Source organism: Puma concolor, chromosome E4 (assembly GCF_028749965.1).
Source record: "Puma concolor isolate L17-30 chromosome E4, mPumCon1.1.hap2, whole genome shotgun sequence".
In the NCBI taxonomy this organism is placed as follows: Eukaryota; Metazoa; Chordata; class Mammalia; order Carnivora; family Felidae; genus Puma; species Puma concolor.
Genome location: NC_141683.1, coordinates 55,818,990 through 55,837,101, shown reverse-complemented (window position 1 = coordinate 55,837,101; position 18,112 = coordinate 55,818,990). Strand labels below are relative to the sequence as shown.

The following is an 18,112-nucleotide window of genomic DNA, read 5'->3' as shown; positions in this document are numbered from 1 at the left end:
GGAGTTTTTATGTGTATTCAGGAAAATAACTTCAGCTGTTTTTAGGTTAGAGCTATAGAAAAAAATGTAATATCAAGACACACAATTAGTTTAGACATAAGTAAAAAGAAAATGGACGTCTACCAACTAAAAATGAATGGAAAACATCCAAACCATTTGATAGTTGTGAAGTTTTCTTTACACCGTATTGCTGAAACAGGATGTCTTTATTGGAGCTATAGTGACCACATTCTTAGTAGGATAGTGTATGGAACTCTGCCCAACTTTAATTCCAGAGGTCAGAATGTGCCCACCTCTTGGCAGCTGAGGATGAATGGCTTAAGTGACAAATTCCAGTCGTTCAGCTTTCCAGATCATTGTACAGCCAGAGACTAACACAATAAACAGCATTTGCCAAAAGGCATCGTGATCCACTGGTGGGTTGTGGTTTTGCACAGCTTCGACATACATTATCTTGACGTCTAAAATTACTTCTTAGAGTACAGCTGTGTATGTGATACTGGACTTCATTCCACTGGATGATCCCATGTAGTCTAGTTACAAGAATGCACTTTTGAACCGAAAACTGTCACTACAAATCTCACTGAGAATGCAAGAATTCATGAAGAGTCCCAGTTTACTGGTTTGTAAGGATTTGCCTGTGAAGGTACAGAGACAGTGTCTGAAAATTGTTATTGCATTCAAAATGAAAAAGTCATTTTAATGAGTGAACTACTGATTTTTTTATGTGAATGTTAATTGGAAATAGAAAGGCAGGGAATGAGCAGGCCGTTAGCATACCAGTCCTCTGTACCAGTATCTCTGTTGTAGAACTTCTTTGAACTAAACATTTCCTAAATCACTATAGCATTCCTGAGGGTTACCTCAGGAGAGGAAAAAAACACCTCAAAAACATATAAACGATTAAAACTGAACTAAAATAGAACCATGTTTTACAAATGTATATCCATGTGGCCCCCTGACCTAGTCCCGGAGTCCTCTGTTCCAATAAGATTTTCTTCCCCATAGAGATGGGGAAATGCCCCAGTTTTTCTGATTGATCTGTGCTGATCACACTGAACTTAGAGCTTTGAAAACTGACTTTCTATTCTACCTCTTCAACTTCTATTGTATGGCCTTGGAAAAAATCATGCATCTGTTTTGACTCTTGGTTTCTGGAAAAGGAAATAAATCTAAGTAAGTCTGTCTATGTGAAAACTCAAAACCTTGGGGTGCCTGGGCGGCTCACTCGGTTAAGTGTCCAACTCTTGCTTTCAACTCAGGTCATGATCTCAGGGTTGCAAGATTAAGCCTCACGTCAGGCTTTGTGCTGAGTGTGGAGCCTGCTTAGGATTCTCTCTCTCTCTCTTCTCTCTCTCTCAAAAAAAAAAAAAAAAAAAAAAAACCAACTCAAAACCAATTATATAAGTAAAACAATTTGAAAATTGTATACCTCTACTCTATACAAAGTGTATATTCATATTCATAGGAATAGTACAAAGGATTGTTACTAGCATCAAATGAATCCCAGGGGTCTAAAGTACTTGGAACCCAAGTAAAATTTGGCAAAAAAAAAAAAAAAAAAAAAAATTGGTGGTTAGGATATAAATTCCTCTGAGTATCAACCTCTGATTTCATTTATTCATGGTTTACAAAGTGTTTTGCAAGGCTCAGTAGCTATTCTGAATAGCTAATAATAGTGTCAGCACATCGTAGTACTTAATGTATAGTGTGTCGATGGGTGTGTGTGTGTCTGTCTGTGGGATATAAATGTTTTGCTATAGAAAGTAAAAGAAAAGACTTAGCACCAATCAGAGTTCTCAAATCTTTATAATTCTAAATTGTTCTAAGCTTAGGAAAGGATCTTTTCTACAGGCATGCGGACTTTGATTTCAGCAGTTTTTAGACTAGCTGTCTTGACTTCAAAACATCTAGAAATTTTGAGGACAGTGTGAGAAGTGCTCTTTTAAATTTCTAATTGAGCACACAAGAAAGATGAGAAAACACTGTGGTGGCCAAAATAAAGAGGGAACAGGAAAGTAGAGGGTTAAGACTATGGTGAGGCCACAGCTGTCCTTGGGGTGTTTGCCATCACTGTACTCAAGAGCTTTTGGGTTTACACAGTCGTATGGGGATAGGGGAAAAGATGTCAGCCAGAACAAGTTGGAAAATTGAAACCAAGGCTTCTGCAGTAAGCAGGACCAAGATATACCCCTCTAGAAGAATCTATCTGCCAGGAATGGAAGAAAACAAAGTTATTTATCTCACCCTAAATTCTGGGTAAACAAACATCTTTGAGAATCCATTGTTAGAGAATCCGTATGATTTGGGGGTCAAGTTTGTACCACTTACGTGGTCAAGCAGAATGAAAACTGAGATATTAACATAAAGTGGCCCTGGGTGGAAGCCATTCTGGGAGCCCACAGAAACATAAATACTCTCTGAAGGTACACAGCCTCACACCAGTCCTAATAGGATTCACACAAATAAAGCCCAGTTGAACCTAAATACACAATCCAGCATTTAAAAGTACTCGGAAGGAAGGAAGGAAGGAAGGAAGGAAGGAAGGAAGGAAGGAAGGAAGAAAAAAGAAAGAAGGGAAGAAAAGAAAAAAAAACAAGGCAAGACAAAAGAGAAAAAGAAACCATCATGAGTGAGTCAAGAGAATAACAAATTGGAGTGCCTGGGTGGCCTAGTCGGTTAAGTGTTTGACTTCAGCTCAGGTAATAATCTCACGGTTCATGAGTTCAAGTCCCACATTGGGCTCTGTGCTGAAGCACGGAGCCTGCCTGAGATTCTCTCTCTCCCTCACTCTCTCCCTCTCTCTGTCCCTCCCTTTCCCTCCCTCTCCCTCTCCCTCTCCCTCTCTGCCCCTCCTATGCTCTTTCTCAAAATAAATAAACTTTAAAATATCTATTAAAATAAGAGAGAATAAAAAACAATAGAAAAGAGTTTGGATTATGTTTAAATGTTTAAATAGAGCAAATCACAAACTTGAGGAAAGAACAACTTTTAAAAAAAGACAATGTAGGGGCGCCTGGGTGGCTCAGTCAGTTAAGCATCCGATCTCGGCTCAGGTCATGATCTCGCGGTCCGGGAGTTCGAGCCCCACGTCGGGCTCTGTGCTAACAGCTCAGAGCCTGGAGCCTGTTTCAAATTCTGTGTCTCCCTCTTTCTATGACCCTCCCCTGTTCATGCTCTCTCTCTGTCTCAAAAATAAATAAAATGTTAAAAAAAATTAAAAAAAGACAATGTATATTTTTTGAAGAACCAAATAGAACTTTTAGAAATGAAAAATGGTGATTGAAGTTAAAACTTCACAAATAGATTAAACAGCTCAAGAGAGACTAAGTGAAATAGATTGTATACAGTAGCATGCTGATAAATGTTTAATAATTATTTCTCCAGGGAAGTAGAAAAAAGTCCCTGTAATTTAACATTGCCAGTTTCTATTCTGTATCTACTCCTACAATGGCCAATTTAAATCACCAGTGTGATGATAGTGAATGCAGAATTGGGAATATATACTGTCAATTGGTTCCCATATGCTGGCACATGCTAGTTCCTACACACGACTGGCTGCATAACTGAATAAATCACCCAGAATGCAGCATAGAGAGACAGAGAGATAGGAAAGATATGAGACATGAAAGATAGCATGAGAAAGTCTAACACATGTTTAATCGTCATTCTAGAAGAGAATGGGAGAGTAACTAAAATTTTTCCAAAATTGATATAAGTCATGAATTCCAAGATCTAGGAAAACCACAGATAACATACAGCTATACGTTGTAATGAAACTGCCAAACACCAAAGACAAAGAGACGATCTTAAAAGCATCCAGAGAAAAAGGAGAGATAAACTTCCAGGGAACAAAAATTAAGGCTTCTTAAGAGCAACAATGGAAACCAGAAATAATGGAATAATTTTCAAAGTATAGAGAGAAGAATATTGTTAACCTAGAATTGAATAACCTAATTATAGCATTATTTTAAAGTGAGGGTATAATAAAGACATTTTAAACAACAAAACAGCATTTACCACCAACAGATGCACACAAAAAGAACTTCTTAAAGAAGTATTTTAGGAAGAAGGATAATGATCCATAAGAAATATGGACAAAATGGGGTGCCTGGGTGACTCAGTCAGTTAAGTGTCCAACTCTTGATTTCAGCTCAGATCATGATCTCACGATTCATGGATTCGAGCCCTGCGTTGGGTTCTGCACTGATGGTGTGGAACCTGTTTGGTATTCTCTCTCCCTCCCTTTCTCTACTTGGGATTCTCTCCTCTGTCTCTGCCCTTCCCCTGCTCACTCGCTCACATATACTTTCTCTCTGTCAAAAATAACTAACTGTTAAAAAAAAGAAAATATGGACAAAGAAATGGATAAACATTTAGGTAAATCTAAGCCAACATGAAAACAACAATAATAATAAAGTCTGGTAATTAAAAGCCATGTGAATAATGAGTTTTATTTCCCCACAAAACTAAACAGTTTATTATGTACTTAATTATATTACCACTTAGTTTTAATTGTCTTTTGTTCACCTGTGCCTTGTAAAACAATCAGAAAAACAATGTTAAAGCACTTTAGTAAAAGATTTACTTGTTTTACTCCAAATTATACCGTGGTAAGCATAACAAAAGTTGGGGTGGGTTTTTAGTTTACAATGAAATATCCGTAAGTATGTCTAAGAAGAAAACACACTCCTCTGTGCACGTTCTCTACTCTCACACAACTCTGCTGCACATCACTGCATCTGAAACTAGATGTGTGCATTTTCCACCCATTAAGCAATTCTGTGACACCAGATTGGTCCTACAATTTAACTCAATTCTGACACTACCTACCCGAAGATGGCACATCAGACCTCACAGATTAAGGGTTCGGTTCCCTAAGAGTGCTCCACTCTCTCACCCAACTTCAGACACCAATCAAAAGTTCAGGTTGTCACCTGTGCTTCTGACCAACCTGCCAAATAATTCAGAAGTCCCTACAACCCCCTGTTATGGTTTGATAATTTGCTAGAGCAGCTCAGATAACTCAGAAAACAGTTTACTTACTAGATTAGTGGTTTACTGTAAAAGGACTTAACTCAGGAGTAGCCAGATGGAAGACATGCACAGGGCAAGGTATGTGGGAGGACACCAAGTTTCCTTGCCCTCTCTGGGCATGCCCCTTTCCCAGTACCTGCACATATTCACCAACCTGGAAAGTCTCCAAACCCCACCCCCTTTTTTTATGGAGGTTTCATTACAGAGGCACAATTGATTAAATCATTGGCCGTTGGCTATTGGCGATGAACACAATCTCCAGCACCCCCCACTTCCCCAGAGGTGAGGGGGATGAAGCTGAAAGTTCCAACCCTGTAATCAATCGCGGTTGGTTCCACTGGTAACCAGCCCCCATCCTTAGGTGCTTTCCAAAGGCCTCCTCATTAATATAAACACAGGTGTGGTTGAAGGGGCTTGTTGTCAATAACAAAGGACACTTTTGTGTCTGACTCTTATCACTTAGAAAATTCTAAGGGTTTTGGGAGCTCTGTGCCAAGAACAAGACCAAGACCAAACGTATATTTTTTTATTATAAATCACAATCTCACAATACTTCCGATTTCAAAAAATATATATCTTGTTGATCCTGAGCATTCAGTTATGTGAGTTCTATTATTTACCAGGGATTTCCAATTTAGGGTGAAGTGGGAAAGACATATTTTATTGCAGTTTATAGTTGTGAAAATTTTATCCCCCAAAACACTGGAGGTTCAAAGCCTTTGTTTCTCCCAACCCACATGGTGGTGACTTTTTACCACTAGGAGACTTATGGACCACTCTGACTGACAAGCAAAGGTAGAATTATTTTATACTATTAAAAAAATTTTTTTTCAATGTTTGTTTATTTTTGAGAGAGAGGAGACAGAGCATGAGCGGAGAGGAGCAGAGAGAGAGAGGGAGACACAGAATCTGAAGCAGGCTCCAGACTCCAAGCTGTAAGAATAGAGCCCAAAGTGGGGCTTGAACTCATGGACTGCGAGATCATGACCTGAGCTGAAATCGGACACTTAACCGACTAAGCCACCCAGGCACCCCTATCCTATTTTCCCATTAAAGGAACTGACAGCTTCTTGGAGAAATTCAGGACTGGAGAAAGTACAAAAAGACCGCAGAATACCTTATGTTGTCAGAAAGTAAAGAAAAAATGATGGGAACATATTTAAGGATACAGGAGACAACTTGAGGGAGGCTTCTAGTGACTAAATCTGGGACAATGTCGGCAACAAAAATTATGACCGTAATGGATTATAACCCATAGAATAAAATAAGAAGCTATACTTCTGTAAATCAATAACTGAATAACTAAATGAAGAAGGGAAAGCTCTTCCTTATGTATAATTCCAAGTGATACTATTAGAAGAGAAGCTAGAAAATCCCCATTTGCAAAACACCGTAGTAGTAATTGTTTCTCTCAAGACTCCTCAATGGATGCTAACATTAGTAGGTGAAAGTATGATGAGAAACAGGATAGTTATATACTCTCGAAGTAGCATGCAAATAATACTTCTTAATTCTAGAAAGGAAAAGAATAGAAATGTTACAATGGAGAAACCTGGTATACACCATCTTAACCATCACTAGCAACAGGACAGACTGATATCACGTGTCTCCTGATGTAATGCATTGAGAAGGATACATCATTTATGTGGCTTTAGTAGGGAAAAAAATGCATAACCTAAGTTTAATTATGAGGAGACATCAGATAAACTCGAACTGAGAGACACCATAAAATAACTGGCCAATACTTTTCAAAATTTCCTGACTGACCATGATTGTGTGGTTTCAGACGATGTTAACGTTTAAGGAATCTGGGTCAAGAGTATACAGGAATTCTTTGTATTAGTTTTGCAACCTTTTTGTAAAACAAATTCTTTCAAGATGAAATTTATTTTAAAAAATCAAAAATAGGGTTGTGATAGTTTTCCTAGGCCTCTCCATCCTCCCTCATTCTCAGAAAGGCCATTTATTAGTTACCTCCTCTGTCCAGAGATATCAGTGTATGGCTTCAGTAGAAGAGGGCCAAGTGCAAGGCTTAAAAGGAAGGAAACAGTTGGAGTCTGAAGCACAAGGTCCCTACTGTGTTGAATCCGTGTAGTAGAGGCTATTAAAGTGCCTCCCTCCCACCCCCTCTCCCTCTACCTCCATACTCCACTCCCCAGACTGCTTTTAATCCTATTGGGAGGATATACAGGGAGAAAGGAAGAAAAAATAATGAATGGCTGTATTCCTTGGCACATGAAGAACAGTTTCCCTTTCGGGGTTTCAAGAATAAAAAATGAGAGGCTTTAAATCTTGCTAACTTGTGCAAGAATGCGTGTGTGTGTGTGTGTGTGTGTGTGTGTGTGTGTGTGTGTGTAGGTAAAATGTAAACTACCACTGTGGAAAGGATAATGCTGATTTTCAAAATCTACCCAAGCAAAGGAAAGCGTCATTCCAGAATAAGGTATGTTAGAGGCCAGTGGGAAAAAAAGACAGCAGATGATTTTGTTTAGCGTGGGGTGAATTAGGAAATACCCTTTTCATAGCTAACTCTGAAGAGATGAGCTGTTGTTGCCAAGATGTGTTTATCAAATGTCTAGGCTATCTCACAGGATGTGAGAGTTGGTTTAGCTGCGTAAAATAGTTCTGTATTTTTATTTTAGCCAAGGTTCTCAGTCAGCTCCCTCCCCACCAAAGTGAAAAGGCGCAGCGGCAGCGAGGACAACAACAAAACCTGATTGAATGTTGGCAGGAAGCCTGTTGCAATCCAGCCTTGCTTTTTAAAAGGAATCTCTCTGTTTGATGCGTCTTGTCTCACCAGTGAGCTGCAGACTGCTTTTCTTAAGATAGATTGGAGTGAAAAAAAGAGTATTGCCATTGGTAATTCCTTCTACTTCAAAAAAACAAAAACAAAAAACAAAAACAGAAAATGAGTGGGCAGAACATCCATGCTGTTGTTGACTCCCTCCCGGGAGCAACAGGCTATGGAAATGGTGCAAGGAAAAGCCACAGATAGAGCAGTAGGGTGTGAATTCAGACCACATGCCTCACTACTGATGCTGCTTTCTGGAGCGGTTTTGTTTTCGGTAAGCTGGCCTCCTTCCGGTTGATCGCTTGACATGCTGGGATTGCACCAGGTCGCCCCTCTGTGACTCAGACAGGGAAGAGGGCATCACCGAATTTACATTAAAAATAAGATACGCGTCTGGACACCCCACCCCCCACCCGACACACACTTCATCAGCATCAAGTTGTGCCGTTCCCTCTGTAAGTGATGGGCACTGCTGGCAGTCGGTGTTGTTTTTGGCTTGAGGCCTTACAGACCAGCCAGCCGTTGTGTAAGCACGGTCTGTCTGAATTGCTCTGGGGCTAACTGCCTTCTTAGAAGTTCTCTTGCTGCTCATTATTCTGCCGGCAAGACATTACCATTATTAATTTAAATTCCTCCATCTACGTTTTCTGTACTAGAAGATAATGATCTGTAGAGAATTTTAACTCTGTAAATCTTCAAGATTCTTTTGGTCTTCATTTCTGTAATTTGGGATTGGGGTTTTAAACCAGGGTAGGACTTGTAAATTTGCTAAATTTAAACCAGAATTTGGGGGTGGGGTTAATAACTAAACTATTCTGTTAATGCTGTTTTTAAAACTTCTGGTGTGTGTGCCTTTTTATTTTTTGCTCATCATATGGTCTATTCAGAAAATTAAAAAAAAAAAAACACTAAGTAGCTCTTGGCAGAAGGTCAAAACCAGCATTGCAGGGAAGGTATTTAAAAGTCTTTTAAGTGTGGCTATTTGTATAAGCAATAACTGAACATTTCTTATGACTAGGGAGGACTATTTTCACAGTCTTTCATGGAAATATTTCTAGATGATTTCTGTGGCTCTTTTCCTTGAGCTCATTTATTTGCTTTTGCTTCAGAACAGAGCATTTTAATGAGCAGTTTTATGAGCCTAACCTGCGTTCTGCAAGCTTTACATGACTGGATTCCTGTTACACATAACCTTTGCCCTATTTTCCATTAAAACACAAAACTTTCCTTTAATCAACTTCGTACTAAGACCTTGGAGGAAAAAATGCAACAGATAGTTTGCTTTACTATTTGGCCCACTAAAATTAATATGTTTTTTAAATACTTATTGTTTCCTTATAGTTCCAAAAATTACACATATTAATATTTTAACCACAAATTTCTTTATTTTCTAAGGTGCTTATTTCCTAAGCATCTTAGGTAAATAACTCAGTTAGCTGTCTTTAAAATCCGTTGAGGCAAGTGCAAAGACAAGATGAGCCCCAAATCATTATGGAAATAGGAATTTTTAAGAAATGCATAGTTTTCTCAGTCCTACATATAACTGCCAGTGTCGGGAGCTTCCTTCTCATGGCAAAGCTGAACGACCATCTGATGCGTGCCGGTTCCTTCTCTTTGTGTTTTAACTCAAATGTAGAACAACTATTTTCCATTTTATACGTCATATCCTAGATCCGTTTGTATGGAACAGTTTTCTTTTCTCTAACCAGAAAAATCCACATTTGTTGAATTTTTCTTTCTTTTCCAGTGATTTAATCAGTATTATTGATATCTGCTAAACATTCAAGTTCTCCCTTTCATTTGAGCAGTGGTGCCCCAAACAGGATGCAGAGCCCCTGGAAGGGTCTAGGGGGTTCTGAGAACAATGGAGCCATTGTTGTGTGGCACACTCAGCTCCCCTCTTGGTCACGCATTCCAGCCATGTTTGTCTTTTAAAACTATACTTCGGATTTAAGGTAGTCTGTGGTTCCTTATAACACCTAGCTCTTTTTCTGCCCTGCTTACTTCAGCCAATCTGTCCTCATCTTATAATCCTGTTTACTTTTTCTTTTTAGGACAAGGAGGGCACTCTTTAAAACACAGTGAAGTAAGTTTAGGGAAAATGAAAGGAAATCTACTTCACACAGCAGGTTATAAACTTATGGAGCTCTTTGGTCCCAAAAGGTGGTGCTGGCAGGAAATGTAAATGAATTCAAAAACCTCTTAGCCAAATTTATGAATGAGAGCCATAAATGGCTACTAAGAAAACCAGGGCTAAGCCTGATTTTTACAGTTGGAGTCAGAGAGGTGCTCCAAGGCCTCCCACAGGAGGTCTCTTGTGATCAGCTGAAATGACTGACCTTGGGTCTGGCCAAGATGAGATTTCCTGAGCATCCTGTGTCCTCTCAGCACTTGTCTCTCCTCTGTCGCACTTGGCCTCAGAAAGACCCTGCAAGTCTGTTGTGGGTAGGCAACTTTCTTTTTGAAATAACTTTTTTTTTTGTAAAGTTTCTTTTACCGTTCAACCATCTGCCTACCACAGTGCCAATTATGACTGTCAGGGAATAATGACGTCTGTCCAGTGGAAACTAGCTGAGATCACATTTGGATCCTAAAACATAGATACTTTCTTTTATGTAAAGTCAGATCCTTCTTTTTCCTGGGAATTTTCAGACCTGAGACCATAAATAGCATTTTTACTTCATCCTGTACTCTATCCTCAGTAGAACCTTCAGTCCCCTAACCCCTTCTGCTTTTCCCCATCTGTATCTCCTTACTGCAGGGTTGCTCACCTGGGGACACTTTTAAAAACACAGATGCTCCAGGCCTCAGCCCAGATCAATTAAATCACAGTCTCTGTGGGCCGGGCCCAGGCATCAGTATCCTTCAAAATCATACCAGGCTATTCTTGGCAACCGAACTGAGAACCTGGCCTGACAGCTTGTGTTAGTTTCTTTCCTCAACCTGAACGCCGGCTCATCATCTCAGTGTCCTCTGAGGCATCATTGTGCCACACCCTCACTCTCCCATGTTAAATGTTTGTTACTGAATATGGTAACACTCACTGCACCAGGCATTGTGGACTGGTCTTTATGCTGTCTTCTTTCTCTGTCCTTCCAACTATGAACTCCTAAAAGAAAATTTGCTGCAAAAACCTGGTCCTTGCAAATTTATGGTACCCAACATTTAAAGGAACTTTTCCTCCTCTTACCTCTTTTTGACTCACCTGGCACCTGCTCCAAATCCGATCTTCCCTTCACATCCATCCCTCACTTTCCTTCTAGGCAGGCATGTCGCCTCTTTCTCTGGGAGAGCACTGAGGTGAACCGGATGAAGCTGCCAATACCCTTATCTTCATTCTTCCCCATTCTCTTCTTGGCCTTCCCTTAAGCCTTCAAGAAGAAAGATGCCGCTTTCATTTATCGAGCACCGTAGAATAGTAACTGCAGTGCATTAAAATACAGTGGAAAAAGCCTAGTAGAAAGCAATCAATAATATTCATGGGGGAAAAATGTAAATTTTTAAGAAAAACATTTAAATAAGCTATGAATATGTAGGAAGGAGAGATCAATTTTAATTAATTTCTCTAGGGAAGGTTATATCACACAGGCGGTGACATATAGGCCAGGCCTTGAATAATAGATTTTACCAGTCAGATTTTTAGGCAAAAGGGCATTCACATTCAAGGGGCAGCATGGCCAAAAGGCGCCAGGTTGTGGTGTGCGTGGTTTGATCTGGAAATAGTGAATGGCTAGATATAGCTGGAATATGATATAGAAGGAAGATCTTTCTAAATATTCCTCCTTTACCAATACACTAAATCTCATTTGCTTTTGACACCATCTAAAATCTCATGTATACAACTGCCTTCTCTGGTATCTTTCACCTTTTGTCTACTGGCTCCCTTTTTTAACTTCATGTTAAACACATGTCTTTCCTCCCCTATAAGAAACATTTTGTGACCGGGTACCTGGATATATACATGCCATTTCTACCGTAGACCGTAATTGGCCTCCCTGCTTCCAGTCCTTCCCTCCTTACATAAATGTAGCCTGAAAACGGCCGCCATAGTAATCTTCCTAAAACACCATTTGATCATACCCTTTCTGGTGACATTGCATGCCCACCATGTCGCATCTCCTCTCTCTGGCCTAACTTGAACTCTCCACAACAGGCCACTCATTTCACAATTCAAATATGTCTCCTTCCACTCAACATGCTTTTACCATGCACTCCCAAATATTTCCCCAAATATATCAAGCTAATGTCTACCTCCATTCCTTTTGTTCCCCTTGCCTGCATGTCTTCTGGATGTCTGCATGTCCCAATACAACCAGGCCAAGTCTCACATGCTTTCTCTCTGTCTGGCTCCTGAAAACTCTAGAATAATCACTCTTTTCTTGGAAAACTGATTACACTAAGAGGCTTTATCATAGCACTTAGCATTTATTGCACGCTGTGATTAGGACACCTTGTGTCCTGCCTGTTAATCTGCTCCTCCCCAAATAGATGGTAAACTTCTTAAGAGAACAAATTGTGTTGTGTTCCTCCCTTTAACTTCTCAGGGCACCTAGTACATTTCTCATCCTATGTTGTATGCTTAATATATAGCATAGATTAAGTGTAACAATTATCTATTTAATAAACCAGTTTAGACCAAGATAAATACTCTACAAAGAGGACAACAGGAAATAGTGTTTATGCTGTGTATAAGGGGCTCATTTTCTACTCTACAATATTAGTATCTAGTCTGCATATCAATTTTGATGTAGCTGCCTCTCCCTAACTCAAAAAGAGTCACTTAAAAAGTAATAATTGAGTAGGGGTGCCTGAGTGGCTCAGTCAGTTAAGCGTCCGACTTCAGCTCAGGTCATCATCTCATGGCTCGTGAGTTCAAGCCCTGCATCAGGCTCTATGCTGACAGCTCAGAGCCTGGAGCCTGTTTCTGATTCTGTGTCTCCCTCTCTCTCTCTCCCCTCCCCCCACTCACACTCTGTCTCTCTCAAAAATAAATAAACATTAAAAAAACTTTTTAAAAAAGTAATAATTGAGTCTAGAGATCGAAGTACCACATTATAGGAAATACAGGCGGTAGAAGAACCCATGAAGTGATATCCAGGTGGATTAAATATGTCAAATCCAAACCGGGAAGTTGGGTGGAATCTACAGGACAAATGACCTACTCCCACTCCTCCCGCCTTTTTGAACAAAAACAATAGATTTCAAGGCAAAAAGAAAGAGAATGAGTTAGAGGAAAAGCCTATAGATTAAAATAAACCTAAGAAATGTATCTACCCCTCATAGTATATGGACTTATTTGGATTCCAGTTCCAACACATAAACTTTAAATCAGTTTTTTCAAAGACAGTTGGGGAAGTATACTGTGAACACTGGCCCTTGAACAAAGTGGGGTTTAGGGGAACCATGCACCCTGTGCAGTATAACTCTCGACTCCTTAGAAACTTAACTACTAATAACCTGTTGAGTAGAAGCCTTACCATTAGTATAAACCATCAATTAACACATATTTTGTATGTTCTGTGTATTATATACTTTATTCTTACAACAAAGTAAGGTAGAGAAAAGAAAATATTTATTTATTTATTTTTTTTTTTTTTTTAAGTTTATTTATTTTTGAGACAGAGAGAGACAGAGCATGAACGGGGGAGGGTCAGAGAGAGAGGGAGACACAGAATGTGAAACAGGCTCCAGGCTCTGAGCAGTCAGCACAGAGCCCAACGTGGGGCTCGAACTCACGGACCACGAGATCGTGACCTGAGCCGAAGTCGGACGCTTAACCGACTGAGCCACCCAGGCGCCCCAAGAAAATATTATTTATAAGGAAGAGAAAATACATTTACAGTATTCTATACTGTGTTTATAAAAAAAATGTGTATAAATGGACCCACATGATTCAAACCAGTGTTGTTCAAGGGTCAACTATGTTCGTAAAGTTAAGAAATGATTAATATTTTTCGGTGTGATAATAGTATTGTGGTTATGTTTTCTAAGGGTCCGTTTCTTTTAGGAATGCGTACTGAAATATTTACAGATAAAATGACACGATGTTGGAGTTTACCTCAGAGTAGTTGGGGAATATAGAGGGAGCAAGGACAGCCATGTGGCGCATTGTTGAAGCTGAGTAATGAGCACCAAGAGGTTAATTTCTGTTGTTCTCTTTACTCTCTCTACTTTTACATATATTTAAATTTTCCCAAATGAAAGGCTTAAAAAGTAGTCACTGATGTTAAATGATTCTTGTTAAATATTTTTTGTGTGGCAATGGTATTAAGGTTGTTTTTTGAAAAGGAGTCCTTATCTTTTAGAAATACCAACAGAAGCCTGCCCGGGTGGTTCAGTCAGTTAAGCGTCCAACTTTGGCTCAGGTCGTGATCTCATGGTTCATGAGTTCAAGCCCGTGTCGGGCTCTATGCTGACAGCTCAGAACCTGGAGCCTGCTTCGGATTCTGTGTCTCCTCCTCTCTCTGCTCCTCCCCCACTCATGCTCTATCTCTCTCTCTGCCTCTCAATAATAAATAAACATTTTAAAAAAATTTTAATTGTTTTAATAAAAATGAATTTTAAAAATACTAACTGAAATATCAATGTGTGAAATGATAGAAATATATTTATAAGTTACTATGGTTTTTAAAAAATATAGTAAACAAAAACACAAAATGTTTACATTGTCATTGAAAAAATTTCTTTTTTATTTATTTTAATTTTTTAATGTTTATTTATTTTTGAGAGAGAGAGACAGAGCATGAGTGGAGGAGGAGCAGAGAGAGAGGGAGACACAGAATCCGAAGCAGGCTCCAGGCTCTGAACTGTCAGTACAGAACCTGACGAGGGGCTTGAACCCATGAACTGTGAGATCATGACCTGAGTCAAAGTCAGATGCTTAACCGATTGAGCCACCCAGGCGCCCCTTGAAAAGATGTCTTATCCCCAGGAACACATCCCTAAACCCCAATAGTCAAGAAACAATAATCCTTTAGGTTATATAAGGCCTGTCCTGTTTTTACCTAAAGATTACCCATTTCCAAATAAAACTATGAGTTATGCATCCTGTAGATGAGTACATACAGAAGAGTAAAAACAACCAAACACTGGGCTGTGAGTACTCATAGTCCTTAAAGGTACAGGATTTGTCACAAGAGTAGTGGCTTTCAAAACCATTTGTTTTTTTTCCAGTTAAAAGCAGCCCTCAATGGCTGTGCATTGAGACATGCGTAAACAGTCCTACGGTTTTTAAAACCTTCAAGCTTTCCCCAATACCAGTTCATCCTTAGCCCTCTGACAAACTTTTCAATGAACCATGCATTATTAGCAAACTTATCTGATTTGGAGAAGAAGGAGATCTTGTCTCTGTGATTAAGATACTCATGAGCAACAAAATGATCGTTAAGCTAATATCAGATCCCAGCTGAAGGTCTGGAAAATCTGTAAGTTAAAAGAATCGTTTGTGCAGGGAGAAGAATGACGTGTGCTACCAACACCATCATCATTTCAGGTGGATTCCTGTAGAGCATATAACTCTATCTTCTTGTCATCCTAAAGTCATAAATGTTCACTGAAGTTTGTCCTTATACTGACAATATCTCAGTCAAAATTAAAATTCGCTGTACAACCTATTAATGAGATCATTTTATGGTCTCTCAATATCTCATTTGATGCCAAGACCAAAGGAAAATACAAATCTGAACACTTACCTAGGAAACATAGGATTTATCAGGTAGCCATTCTGAGAATATGAATCTAGTGTAAACATTTTTATCAGAATGAATCAGCAATATTGTTTTAGCAGTGGAATTGGAACTTAAGAATAAGATTGTTAAGTAATCATTCATAAAGTTTTTAAAAATAAACATGTATTTTTTTTAGAACTTAAAAAACCATTTTATATAAAAGATATATCATGTTGCTACTCTGTACTTACACTGTCCAGGGCAATAGCCACTAGCTGCAGATGGTTACTAAACCCTTGAAGCATGGATGGTCCATGTTGAGATATGCTTTAAGTACCTATTTGATTTCAATACTCTGTACCAAAAAAAAAAAAAAAAAGGATGTATCACATCAGTGTCTTTTATATTAATTATATATTGCATTTGTATGCTAGAGCTGCTGTAACAAAATACCACAAAGTGGCTTCAACAACAGAAATTTATTTTCTCACAATTCTGGAAGCCAGAAACCTGAGATCAAAGCAAAATATCAGCAGGGATGGTTTCATCTGAGGCCTCCATCCTTGGTTTGTAGATGGCTAACTTCTTTCTGTGTCATCACATGGCCTTCCCTCTGTGTACGCCTGTGTCCAAATAAGGACACCAGTCATAGTGGATTATGGCCTACCTTACTGGTCTCATTTTAATTTAATTACCTCTTAAAAGATCATATTTCATAATATAGTCCCATTCTGAGGGACTCGGAGTTAGGATTCCAACAAATTTGGGGTGGATACAACTCAGCCCTTAAATATGTCAAAAAGGGGCACCTGGGTGTCTCCGTTGGTTAAGTGTCCAACGTCAGCTCAGATCATGATCTTGCGGTTTGTGAGTTCGAGCCCCACGTCAAGCTCTGTGCTGACAGCTTGGAACCTGGAACCTGCTTCAGATTCTGTGTCTCCCTCTCTCTCTGCCCCTTCCCCTGCTCGTGCTTTGTCTATGTGTTTCTCTCTCTCAAAGGTAAATGAATATTTAAAAAAATAAACATTATAAAAATGCATTTCACTTGCTTGTTTTACTTTTTTTTAACACGGCTACAGAAATGTGACTTGAGCTTTATTTCTACTGGACAGTGCTGTATTTTATCTCTTTGGATGTTAAAACACTATCAGTACCTGTTGGAGGAGTAAGAAAAAGTTCTAATTTTTAAAAATGTCTCACTTTCTCTTTAATTTCACTTTTAGTACTCAGTTTCACTGAGAAATTGTTAATGAGCAAAAGCAGTGAGGTAGTGTATAAAGAGCAGGAAATGTACACAGGGGACATTTCAGTCTTACTATCTGTTTCAGTCTTACTATCTTTATTATCTTTAGGCACATCGTTTCCCCTCTCTGTATTTTCATTACTTCTTCCTAAAGAAAAATAATAGTAATGGCTGACATTTATTGAGTGTTTATTATGTGCCAGGCACTCTTCTGAATTTCTACACTGGCAATTTATTTAATCCACTCAATACTCCTTGAGAGGAAATAATTATAATAGGTACAATTATTACTCTATCTGACAGAAAACTGAAGTACACAGAGATTAATCAACCTACCCAAGTTCCCAGGGTTAACAAGTGATGGAACCGAGTGGTCTCTGTCACATCCTTTATTCCCTCATATGCTTCTATTTCTGTAAGATTCTTTTGAGGACCAGTTGAGATGGTGTGTGTGAGCACATTTAAAAATTATTGGCAATTAATTGTTTTGCCTTTTCATAGAAATATTACAGAAAAAGCTATTGTTTTTCTCTTTTGACTAGCAGATCTACTTATCTTCTTTGACTGCCTGATAATTTTAGAGCTAAAAGAAGTGACTGTGTCTGTGTTTTTGACACATTATTGAATCACAGAATCTTTGGAAGGATTCTCAGAAGTCATCCATTCTAGCTCACCTTGCTCATTGTAGCTCTGGTTTTTTCTAGCATGCCCAGAAGAGTTTGCTTGAATTCTTGTAGTTAATAGGTGCTCCCCAGTCACATAACATTTCTGAATGGCTCTGACTGCTTATATTAAGCTTACATGCACCTTTCTTTCCTTATGGTCACAGAATGTTAGAGCTGAAAGGGCTCCCAGAGAGGAAGTCAGTGATTCTCATACTCAGGTAGGCAGTGAAGGACCTGGCGCATTTAGTCTAATAAGCCGACAAATATTTATTGGTAAGATTGTAGCCCAGTTTCTCTCTCTGTTTTAGAAAACACTCTCAAAGAAAGAGTTTGCAGGGCAATTTTTGAATTTTTAAAAAAATTTTTATGTTTATTGATTGTGAGAGAGAGAGAGAGAGAGAGAGAGCACGAGCAGGGGTGGGGCAGAGAGAAAGGGAGAGAGAGAAAGAATCCCAAGCAGGTCTCACACTGCCAGCACAGAGTCCAATGTGGGGCTCAATCTCATGAACCGTGAGATCATGACCTGAGCCAAAATCAAGAGTCAGACATTCAACCAACTGAGCCACCCAGGCACCCCTGCATTTTTTTTAACCAAGCTCGTATTTATGAATTTTGTAACCTCATGTAAGTCATTTATGTCATTTACATCAATTATCTCAAGTTACACATTTAATTTCTGTTGAGCACTTAACTGTATGTCAGGCACCAT

General features: G+C 39.0%; 1 protein-coding gene and 1 long non-coding RNA gene across 8 annotated transcripts in view; one reads left to right on the top strand and one right to left on the bottom strand.

The window, feature by feature from the left end:
* DNM3 (dynamin 3) overlaps positions 1-18,112 on the top strand; it is a 570,520-nt gene that overhangs the window by 501,476 nt on the left and 50,932 nt on the right. The window lies entirely within an intron of this gene.
* LOC147572694 (uncharacterized) lies at positions 188-17,354 on the bottom strand. Its single transcript, XR_015245874.1, has 4 exons — positions 17,075-17,354; positions 15,747-15,850; positions 11,034-11,199; positions 188-638 (listed from the first exon to the last, which is right to left on the bottom strand). It is a non-coding gene; the product is annotated as an uncharacterized LOC147572694 (long non-coding RNA).